The sequence below is a fragment of the Lagopus leucura genome, unplaced genomic scaffold, assembly GCF_019238085.1.
Source record: "Lagopus leucura isolate 7727_CA_CO unplaced genomic scaffold, USGS_WTPT01 Super-Scaffold_73, whole genome shotgun sequence".
Lineage (NCBI taxonomy): Eukaryota > Metazoa > Chordata > Aves > Galliformes > Phasianidae > Lagopus > Lagopus leucura.
Genome location: NW_024962252.1, coordinates 87,266,672 through 87,278,747, shown reverse-complemented (window position 1 = coordinate 87,278,747; position 12,076 = coordinate 87,266,672). Strand labels below are relative to the sequence as shown.

The 12,076-nt window shown below is 43.3% G+C and overlaps 1 protein-coding gene across 5 annotated transcripts in view; it reads left to right on the top strand.

The window, feature by feature from the left end:
- Positions 1–2,379: 2,379 nt before the first annotated feature.
- The window catches only part of SLC8A1 (solute carrier family 8 member A1), a 94,439-nt gene continuing 84,742 nt past the window's right edge, over positions 2,380–12,076 (top strand). For all 5 annotated transcript variants that reach the window (XM_042882069.1, XM_042882060.1, XM_042882044.1 and 2 more), the window contains exon 1: positions 2,380–2,473. The gene's annotated coding sequence lies outside the window, so the exon portion shown is untranslated. The remainder of the gene's footprint in view (positions 2,474–12,076) is intronic.

Here is a 12,076-nt window from a genome sequence, read left to right as displayed (position 1 = left end):
CCAACTTCACCTCTCTCACCAGGGACAAATGGAAAAGCTCTTGATGGAAAATATGAGCAGCTCTTTGGCCAGACAGTGTAGAGAGCTGAGTTCAAAGCAGGTGGTGTCACTCATACCAGGGATGACACACAGCGGCTGTGCTGAAGGGCAGGACATAGCCAGAAAATTGCCTGCTCCTTTCACCTTTCAGTTCCCCAAACCCTGAGGGCTGTGTCATCATCTTATTTGCAGGAACCTGAAGCAACGTACATTTTTCTTAAGTTATGTGCACATCTGGGTTTCAACATTTCCTTTACAGAGAAGAAGACACTTCTGAAATGAGTTGAAGCCAAAAGTCTTGCTTTTCTTAGCCCATTCTGGTAAACTCTACAGCTTCTTTGGAGCAATACAGTCACAGCCAAGAGACCTGGGAAACTCAGATAATGTCAGTTCTTGTTTGGGTCCTTTTTTTTTCTTTCTTTTTTTTTTTTTTGTGCCACTTTGTGACAGCTTCATTTCCACTTCTATACAACCAAATTAAGCACAGAATGATGACATGGCTAACCCCAGGGAAGTCAAAAGTATTATTTGCATATTTTAAATTAAGCAGGAGCTCAAAGGCTTTACTGATGCATGCAATATAGGACAAGAGGTTTTCTCCTGAGTCACCAGGTTTGTCTGACAGGCATCAGTGGCATGGATTCCCACCTGAGCACCCTCCTGAGATGAGCTTGGCTCTTCTTGAAAGGCTGAAGAAATCCTGGGAAGGATTTCCAGATTCCCACTGCTCCATACAACAGGCACTAATCATTTGGCTGGCACGCCAGAAACAGGAGGGTCTCCTTCACTGAATCTTAGAACCATTATCTAGTTTGGCAAAGGCCTTCAAGATCATCAAGTTTGTACTCATTCATTGTCTGCAAACGAGTTCTTTTGCTGCCTATTTTGTATATCCAACCCACACAGGACTTCTGCTCAATGTGGGACACGGCAGTGTGCTCTCAGGGCACAGGATGCTGAGTAGATGCTAGAAACCTCCCAGAAGCTGCATCAAAATATACACCTTCCCCCAGTTTCTTATGCACCAAAGAGCAGGAGATAATAAGTTGTTTGAAGAAGCATCTCTTGATTGGATAATTTGTAATAACAAAATTACAGTTTGTCACTAATTGTAGGGCTGGAGCTGGTGAGATCTTAAAAAACTTTTATTCTGCCATGTGTTTAACAGATATTTAGGAAAAATCTCAAGCAAGCGTTGATGAATGTCAGTGGGTGCTGTTTTTTTTACACTGAGGAATTCAGTTCCACACCTTTGCTCCAGACACACTTCCATGTCAGATGCCATTGTGTCAGACTGCCCCTCTGCTGCCATCTGTCACATGGCAACAAAATGTAATGGGATATTGGTGGGAAGGTTCAGCCCCTACTGCCATGCCACCAACTGCCATCTGCCTTTGATGCTGTGGGCCAACATAATGAAATAAGAAGCATTACTTTCAGAGCAGCCCTTCTATAATTGGTTTTCTGACCTGTGGCATGGTATTCCCCATGTTAAAAAAAAAAAATCGTTTTGTCCAGAATCAGCTCTTTTTGAAACAGAAACCTGGTGAGATTGGAGGGGTGGGAAGGAGGACGAGGAGTAATTTAATCATAACACATCTGCAAGAAGCTTCCAAACAACAGCTTCCACTCTTTGGTGCTTCAGGCATGTCCCATGGTAGTTACTGTATTATCAGAGGAATGCTTCCTCCTGCTACTGCTGCTAATCTGGGAGCAGTCACGTGGCTCTTCTATAATCCCTCTCTCCAAAAAATTTGACTCTTAACCTTCCCTTGCTGCAGACATGATGTATATTGCATTGAAATGCTTCCAAGTAATAAACATTCAAAACCCTGACCTACAAGCAAAGCAAAAAAAACAACAGCAACAAAAAGATATTTCTGAGAATAAAGTGCATGAGCTTGCAGGAAAGGGGGAAGAAAAATCTGTTATGGTCATTTCTACTTGCCCCCACTTAAGAATCACTTCGGAAATAACAGCAAAAAAAAAAATTTAATCTGGGGAGAAAAAAAAGAGAGAAAAAAGGAAAAGGGGAGAGAAAAGAGAGGAAGGAAGGGAGGGAGGAAGGGAGGTAAAGGAAGGGAGGGAGGGAGGAAGAAAGAAGGAATAAACAAAGAGGGGTACAAATCAAATAGGGGATCTAGCAGAAAAGGTTGTTATTTATTTATTTCTGCTCATTGATGTGCCAGGTGAAACTGAAAGCTGCCAGATAGCTTCTTTTCGACAGCTCAAAGTTACTGTTGGGAACAGATCCATGTATGGAAGCAAAAGCAGAAAAGCATAGATAAGCTGAGATCCAGCTATGCAAACCATCTTTAGAGACACTTAAAGGACAAGTACCCCCGCTCCTTTCTTTCTGGTAAATTTAGAGACACTATCATATGAGGGCTTTTTTCCATTCTGCTGTATCCACAACTGCTGAGACTCAGCTGGGGTAAGTGAAAATGGATTCAAGCGTTTCTCGGGAATAATTAGGGTTTTGGTTAACGCGGCATCCTGAGAAAACCCGTAAATCTGGTGCTGTGGGCTGGCTCCTGTAGCAGCATAGACAGTTAAGCTCCGAGCGCGGAACGCGACGTGTAGCAGCTTTGCTGTTGGAGGGACAGAAACTTTCCAAGTATCTGAAAGAGGCAAGAAAAAAAATTCTTGGAAAACAAGCATTTTAACACTCCTGATGTGGTCTTTCAGGACACCCCATGCTAGAGCTTCAATGAAGGGGTAGGAGGGATCAGAGGTGGCTTCCAGTGCCTGAGCCCTGCAGTGTTACTGCTTAGAAAATTCTTCACAATAGTCAAGGGGCTTTTCTCCTCTGGTCTGCCCTACTTTCGCTTTGAGACGTCCAGTTTGACGTGTGGGTTGAGCTGAGTGGACATTAGGAAAAGCATGTTGTAAACGGCTGCTGTTTTTCTTGGCACTCAGAGGCAGTTTCTCAATGTTTCTCTCCAGATTTGAGGTTGATTACATCCTGTGCGAGGATTTTTGGTATGGCTTGAACTGTCATTACAGCGTGGTGGAAGTCGACCCCAGTGAAAACAGCTGTGCACTATTGTGACTATTTCCAAAGCACAGAAGTAATCTCTCTCCTTCAAACTCACAGGGAAGCACGTTAGCTCTTTGAGCTGGGCACTGGCAAAAAAAAAGCAAAGCATACCCTTGGCAGAAAGGCTTTCTCCACTTCAGTGTTTTGTTAAACAGAATGCACACACACCAAAAAAAAAAAAACACACCACACAATCATCCTCTTGTAGCCTTGGCTTGAAATCTTGTTGGTTTGGGGCCGTACAGTTTAACATGAGATTTTTCTTTAAACGCTAGAGAATCACATCTGTACATCGGTTCATGTGCTTTCAGGTGTTAAAACGTGGTATTCATGCTCACACTGCTAAGTGCCAGGTAAAGCTTTCTCATTTTTCAGATGGTTGATAGACTGGAAAAAACAGCAGAGCAGGTGAAGTGAAATTATACAGAAAGAGCTGAACATAATATCAGGAATATGACTGAAATCGTCAGATTTCCAGAGATACGATGACAGATGATCATAAAGGGAAATTACTAGACCACAAATGTCATAAGCATTTCCATTCATGAATGAAAATGCTTTCCCTTGTTGTTACATAAGGAGAATATAATGGGAGCGTTCACTTGAAACTCCATAGTAAAGTCTGCTGCCGAGAGGGTCTGTGAGTGCAGCCCTGGTTTCCCCTTATTTAGCGAGCATTTCTATGGACATTCCCACAAGCCTGGCTTTCACACTCACTGAGCTGCTTATCTTCCCTTTGCCTGGTTTCTTCCCGTGTGCTGGAAATGTTCACAATTAGGCTGCAGCTGAGATTTGTCTGTGCCAGACAAACTTCTATTTTTTATGACAGTACCTTTCAAGCACTTATCGCCTCTCTATAGAAACGCAAGCACGGAAATTAATCCTAAACTAAACGGGGCCAATAGCTTTCTAATTAGTATCAAGCCGCTAGTAAACAACCCTTTATGCTGCTATTACAGTGAAAGGACACTCCTACACTCCTTGCTTACTGGGATTGCTTCCATTGCCATTGGGTAGAGCTGCACTGAGACCTTGCAAATGACCTCTCCTTTGTGTCCCCCTCCATCAGCAGCAATACCATACAGATTGTTTCATCCCTAAAGTTTATTATTATTATCAGCATACTAGCTGTTATAAATATTTACTGTCAATTAGTCCTGGGTATTGCTGGTGTTTGTTTGGTCTCTTCTGCAAAGCTGGCAGGATCTCACTCTGAGACCCTGGGCATGAAAATAAATAGTCAAATCACCTTTGTAGTCATATTGCTAGGGAGCCTTTTACCAGCAACAAGTCACAACAAGTGGTCCCTGAGCACCCACTGCGAGGTGCTCACACTCACTGCTCCTCTTCCTCACCAGCAGCCCACTGGACGCTGAGCTGAGCTTGGGCACAAAACTCACTGAGTGAGGCATCAAAGGCAAAGTCACACTTGGAGGCTGTCCTTGCTGGTGCTGTGGAAGAGAAAGCTGTCTCAACTCTGGTGGCACCTGGAGCAAGTGAGATTGTGTTGGCCTGGTCCTGAATGCAGAGTTTCTTGTGGGAAGGGACATTTGTGCTGTTTAGTATGCCCAAGAAGAGACAGTCCTCAAAATAAATCACATGGAGGAGGGCTATGCCATGATGTCATTCAGCAAGGATTTTGCAAACTGGCTCTGGCTTGCATCAGCCCAAGTGTACATCCTCCTCCCTTCAATGACTTCAATATTTTATGGTGATTCCTGAATGATGGAGTCTTAATGAGTCAGAAGATTGGAGCAGATTCTGGGGACACACTAACAGACTGATTTGCTTATCCAGCCAAGTACTTTTTATTGCCTTTCTTCTAGGGAAAACAGTTTGTAGGATGTGTCACATCCAGCTTGTAAGGAGATGGAAGGAGTGACCATTCCCCATTCAAGACTTACCACAGAAAGTCAGAAGGTGTTTTATGACGGTCCTTTACAGGATGGCCCTGCCTCTGATTTTACCAAAAAGCTGATGTCTGAGGAATGTAAGGCTTCAACAATCTTGTGAAAAAGTGTCTCTGTCTTCTTTGGTTTTCTTGTGCCCAGAACATACTCTCTTTTTCTCTTCTCTGCATATTCAGGATTTGGGACAGCGATTGACCTGGGGAAGGTTTCACTAGGGGACTCACAAACACAGCACGGGCAGTTTTCCAAAATGAATGGTATTTGGGGAAAAGTCTGGCTTTGCAGGCTGTGAACACCACATGAAGGCACTACAGTATGTCCTGCAATTGCCACCTGGTGCAGCTGTCTGCACAAAGCCACTGCTTTCATGCACTTGGCCACCAATCTTTCAAATAAGCATAGCATTTCAAATGGGACTTAAAAATACACTTATTTGCCTTTACTTTGGAGAAACTGCTGCCGTTTTTGTGTCATGGTGCTAAACTGTGTGCTATCCAGCTTCACAAGCTTTTTGTTCTTTATAAAACTTTAATGTATAATAACTAACTGCACATTTTGGTGAGATGAGTAAATAACGTTCCGCTGGTCTAAATCCAGTTGTCCTTTTTAGTCACTTTACAGACACAAAATACTTCCAAACTTCTGTCCCATGACACAAGTTGCCTTTAATGCAGACTCAAGTCAGTTCTTTGTGGTACTCGGTTTTCATGACTTGGGATCTTGTTAGCATGCTGAGCCACGGTGCTGCTGAATTGTGCTCATACAAGGGGAACCCAGGGACAGAGATTTGCAGGCAAGGTATCCAGTGCACAGAGGAAGCCTCTTTACAAGTGTAGAGGGAAAAAAATGGCATGAATGCAGAGCTGCGTTACCTAAAAAGTTCAGTTTTGATGTGAAGATATTCAAGGTCAGAGTGCAGTCGTTCCCCTAAGATGCACGAAGGTATTTTTCCAGAAAGGAATGGGAGACCTCTCAGTTATGCATGAGGAAGAAGAGCACAGAAAAGTACAAAGGAAACATGCTCAGACACCCAGGTGGTGGAAGGGGTTTGCTTGGAGGTGGTCCAAGCCATATGTGCTGAAGAGGACATTATTGTCACCAAACATTTAATCCTACAAACAGGGGGAGATTTTGTTATCATCCCCCCCAGTCTTCCATGTGCTGCTATGGAGGGAGGCAGCAAAATGACAGCCTTAAGTAGTGGTGTTGTTTTCCACCAATTTACAAGTAAATCAGGCAATTTCTGAGTTGACACTCAGTTTTTAATTGATTCTTTAAGGAACTCCGTATTATTCTGGCACTACACTGGGAGAAAATATGGCAAATCAACGCAGTATGTCTGGAGGCCTTCAAAACTTGGTTTATTCTTATCTAGGGCTCCAACTGTTCCTGTGATCTAATCGTAATTGTATTCTTACTGCATGGGGTCACTGCAGGGCAAAGCTGAAGTTGTTTTAGTTTCCATACTTCAATATACTTGGATTTCTTTTGCATTTAGTGCTAAACTTCCTTCTGAGTTTGGGATGTTTGCTCTTAGGATCTTTCCCAAATCCCTGGAATGCAGAACTCTGACGCTGCTAACATAAAATACAGGTTTCAGTTTCTGGTCTCTCCATCTGGGCCTTTTCCAGATTCTGGAGAACTCCACATCAGTTTATTTGTACAAAAATGTGGGCAGAGGTGGAAGGGAAAGCACTCACAGAACCGTGATTCCAGCAAATGCCAAAATTCCAGTAAAGCAGAAAGATACATGCCCCAAACTGGGTTGGGCTCAACTCTGCTTAATGATTCCTAATGGCTTTTCTGTGAATATCCAAAGAAGACAAACAGTCTAGAGCTTCTTCCGCCAAGGGGTTCTGTTTGAATACAGAATTTTCCCCACTGGACTGGAAGATACATGTTGGGACTGTTTTAATTCCCATGGGAATATGCTATATGGAATGAGGTGTAAAGCCCTTTTCCTCTCCTCAGTCTCCCAGTGCTTTCAAGCCCTTCCTTCATCCTGTCCAGGATGTTTCAGCAGAGGTTTTGTCTCTGGGATGTTTCCCAGGTTGTCCTGCAGACCACAGCATGCCCTGGAGGTTGCAGACTACTCCTGCATGACACCAGCACACATCATTTCCTGTCCTTTCAGAGAATTGTCCTTCCTTTCACTGGAACATTGATTTGGCTTGTTTTTCTTTTTCCTCTTACATAAGCAAAAGCAGTGAGCTAAATGAAAATGTGAAAATGGATAAATAACAAAATACATTAAGTGCAGGAAAGCGTCCTGCAAAGCTGCTGCCTTTCTATCCTCCCACCAAAAATTCCTTGAGTCCCCCTTGGAAACTTCTGCACAACAGATGCTTCCCTTTTGCTTTCTTCTCTGCTTTGAGATGCACTGGATGCAAATTCTTCTACAAAATGATTGGACTGGGGTTTGATGGACCAGTCTTATCTCTTGTCCTGCAACCTCTTCATCCTTCCAAACCAGCGTGCTTTGATGTCCACGTTCAAAATTAGCAACCTGCAGCAAGGTTGAATCTTCACATGGGGACCACAGAGTCCATCTCTTTGGGACAGCCTGCTCTCATGCTGGTTCCCAGCTCCAGTGATCACCATATCCACACAATGAAGAATGAAGAAAAGCAAAGTAAAGGTGACGTCTCCTCTTCTGGTAACCAATTCTCAGCTCTTTGCTTTTGCTGCAGTTTGGCAAGCATGACATTAAAAATACTCCCATACTTTCTTTTTGGCTTACAGAAAGGCTCCAAGCAGAGATCTTGTGCCTCTGCACTAGATGCAGCAATAAACTTTTGGATTTGCTGTTAGTGTGCTGAAACTGCCAACATGTATAGTGTAAAAGTAAAACCCTTCCTGTGGCAACAGACCACAACATGCTAGCAATTCGTGGTATTATCCTGTTATTCAGTGAGTCATTGTCGCTGCTGAGAAATACGCTCGGTCAAATAAGTTGCTAACAATAACACTGGATGTGAGAGACAAGTGTTTGTTTTACTGCAGCATAACTTATTCCATATGGTCCCTTACAGCATGCTAAGTCACTTTGGCCCGCCAAATATTGTTCTAAGATGACCTCCTGGATTTAGGCTGCTCTTTTGGAGCTTAGCTATTCAAGGAACAGCTCTGAAAGTATTTTCTGTTCAGGGTAAGTGGCCGATTCAGAAGCAAGACAGATGCTCTGGATTGCCCCAACTTGAGCTGGATAAGTAGGTCTTCATTTCTGTTGACCATCCAGAATGGTGGTGTTTACTGCTTTGCTGACTGCTAGGACAGCTTTCAAATGCTAGCCACATGTTATACCAATGCTCTGGCACAAGGCGGAATCCCCATCCTGACTGAGCACCTAATATAGGTTTAATTTCTTAGCATTCACCTCCCCTGCATGTCTTTCAAAATTGCAGCCTAACCAAATATTTGTGGAAACATTCTAGCAGGTCTCCCAAATCTTATTGGTAGTGTTAATTTGTGGGCAAAATCCTGTACAAATACAGTTGTACACCTGTGAAAGGTGCCCTCCTTGCACTCTGGCTATATTACTCAAAGATTAACATAAAAAAATAAAATAATCCCAGCACCACAGCAGACCCTGTGCTTGTGCTGCTGCCACATTGTGCACTGGACCCAGTCCACAGAAAGCTTGGGAAGCAAACGCATTCTCTCATTTTAAAAACTTTTTGCCACTGATTGTGGAAAATACATGCTTTAGGAAGCATCTCTCTCCACAACTGAGGCATTTACCCTTTCTCTTGAGATGATATGGTTTGAAGTGAATTCTTAAGAACAACAGCAACCAATACTGGAGCACTTCAGAGCTGTGCTGATAACCTCATCGCTCCCCTGATGTATGACAGGTCTGCATCCTAACCTAAATGAAAGAGTTAATCTTGAAGGTTTGCTGCTGTGAGCATGAATGAAGCTGTCTGTTATGATATGGAGGAGTAAAGTGTATGCAGACCTTTCATGTCTCCTTATCAAAAAGGAAAAACTTCATACTGGCTATCAGTGAAAATCTGCTTAGTGAGCAATTGTTTGTTTAGCAACCAATCACTGAGTAAGATTCAGGACAAATCATGAGTACTTCATAACAGCTAATCATTCTTTTTGTAGCTGCTTGAAAATCTCCATTTTAAATCCCCAGAAACACACCTGAAGATCCATAATGTGGTCACAGTCCTTTCATTCTTAGAGGCCAGGGTAAGCCTCCTCCAAGTACACCTGGTATGTGTTCAATATGCCTAAAGATGCACCTCTGTGATGGTACACTAAAAAATCTTTGGCCTTTAGCAATGTAAAGGTATCCAATTTAAGTGTTCGTACCTTAAAAATAGCCTGGCAGACTATTTTTAAAGCATGCTTTGATGCGCAAACCTAGAGGAATGCTACAAAACAGGGCAAGTTTGTAAGCATTTCAAGATGTGCCACTACTCATGTTTCCTAGACATTTTCTGTCCCTGTTGATAAAAACATATCCAATTTTAACATTCTTCTCTTTGAAACAGACAGTTTGATTATCTTGAAACGTGCCTTGATGTATGCAGCCTACAGAAACTAACAAGACAAGTTTGAAGCCTTTAACCTTAATAAAGCTAATGTTTCACCATGCTAACTCCCCGCCTACATCCTGATTTGTAGCTGTCTTGCTTGTCTTCGGAGGGGACTTCATGTGGTGTGTCCTTGCTTTTTTGACTGTGATTTGTGCAAACGCTCCACTCGAGCCAGTTCTGTCCTCCTAGAGCCCTCGCCACAATGTGTTGGACCCTGCAATGAGCCAGGGAAAGGCCTGGCAAACCTCAGACCTGGCTGATACAGCTCATTCCTAGTGTTTTGTTTTATGGTATTGTTTTTGCCCCTTTGAATCTCCCCAGGTTCTGCTTCTTTACCAAGTTCAGCTCCTCCCAGACAAGCCCTCCATTCATACATATTTATTCTTTCCTCACCGGCCCTGGGTTGCTGACTGTCTACACTTGTTTGTTATTCATGATATGGTTGCCTTGGTAATTTCTACTTCAGTCAACAGCTAAGCTGGTGGTCTGCTTTTGTTACGCTTGATGTTTCTTTTCTGCCATTTTTCATGCTGCTGTCTATTTAGTGTAACTACTGGTCAGGGATACTCAGCTGCATAGACATTGTTCCTCTGTTTATTCCCAGTGGGGTCTGGTAGCTTCTCAAACCATTTCATTGTGACATGCCTTAAGTTAGTCTCCTGTATGGTGTATTACGTTGCTCTGGGGGACAGCCAGCCATTCCTCATGCTGCAGCTTGGGCAGGGAATTTGCCCACCTTACATATAGCTGTCAGGAGGGCAGGAGAGAGAGTGGAGGACTTGATAAGGATTTGAGGCAGGACAGATATTCATAAAACAAGTCTTTCCGTGTCACCTGCTTCTGAGAGCATCTGGGAAAGCTTCAAGCACAAAAATGATCAGAAGAGGTTGCTAAGAGAGGTAAATGATGCATGTCTCCTGATTGTTCATCTGCTTGTCACCTTTATGAAACGATGCTGAGAGCTGGGCTGCTGACACCTGATCTGAGCGCACCAGAGGTTTGCACATTCGATCTTGAAAACTTTCCATGACGCAGACTCCTCACTCTCTGCAGACAATCCAGCTACCCACACCATTGCTCTCATGGCTGGAAAGTTTTTCCGCGCATCAAACTTCAGTTTCCCCAGCTGATGATTAACCTCCTGACTTCTTATTTTATCAACAGTGGAGTGGGAAACATCTATTCCTTCAGATTTATGAGGTTATGTCTTCCGTAGACTTGACAGTCCACATTCCTGCAGTGTTTCCTCTTCACATCTTCTAGGCCTCTCACTTCTCCTATTTATTCCCACCTTCCTGATGTCACTGACCATGTAAATACAGCTATTAACTCTGGAGTCCACAAATGCAAATAAAATGCCAGATACTGTTAACAGCTCTGGCACAAATACCAGAAATACCACACTGATATCTTGAAGTTGCAGGACCCAGAAGCTTTCTTAATGTGTGTGTGAACCACGTGGAAGGGAGACAAATGAAGAAGAAAAGCCCAGGTGAGGCAGAAGGTGAAGCAGTGGTTTTGGTTCAGAGCCAAGGCGTGTGTGAATCCCCAAGTCTCTGTTCTATTCTGTCTCCCCAGTGCTGCACATAAATAACAACATCACAGCAACCTGTGTTCTCAGATTGACAGCTATGTGCAGGAAATTGTCTCACCTGTTGAAGAGACGGGAGCACCCGTGGGAGAGAAGGAGTTTGTCTGAATAAGCAGAAATGCAGAGAGAAGAAGCTGGGTCTTACACAATCTGCATTAAGAAACATCTGCACGCATGCGTTCCTTCACAAACCCACCCATGTCTCTCCTGCATTTGCAAACCCAGGAATGCAGCCTCACAACCCAAACTGCTTTGCCAGAAGCACAGCTTCCCATAGGAGCAGATTTTCACAATGGACCTGGGGTCTTCTAACCTTGATATGGTTGGCAAAGTATCATCTCCCAGTGTTTTAAAGCACTGCACAATCTGGAAAGCTCTTCACGCAGTTCTGAAGAGGCTCTGTTTGAAATTCCAGCTGGAGAGCAGGCTGGCACATGGCTTCACGAGGAATTTGAAACAGAGAATATAGTCTCACAAATAGTGTAGTTTCATTTCTCCAAAATCCCCCAGAAGAAAAAAAAAAAAGTCACTAGGTTATCAGGAAGTTAAATCTGTTTTCTTCTTTCTTTGCATGCTCTCTATGTGCAGGACTTCAATTACTACATTTAGAACAAGATGCATAGCACAGAGAATTTCTGGTCCATGCATCTTCAGGGGTGCAAAAGAGAGAACATTCCTCCAAAACAGCAAGATCACATTCCAGTAGAGGTCCCTATTCCCTGGACTTGCGTCTCAGGACTCCCCTGCTAGTGCAGCATGAGTTAGAGCCCATTCATTCACCTTCTCCTTTGAGAGAAGTCATTTCTCCTCCTCTTTTCTAATAGGCTTGAGTTTTGCGAGGTGTTCCAGCAGCTTTCTTGGCTTGGAATATATAAATAAAATATAGAGAAGGTGCCTCAATGCAGTTGAGGTCAGTCACTCTTCACTTATAATGAAAAGGTCTCTTTTC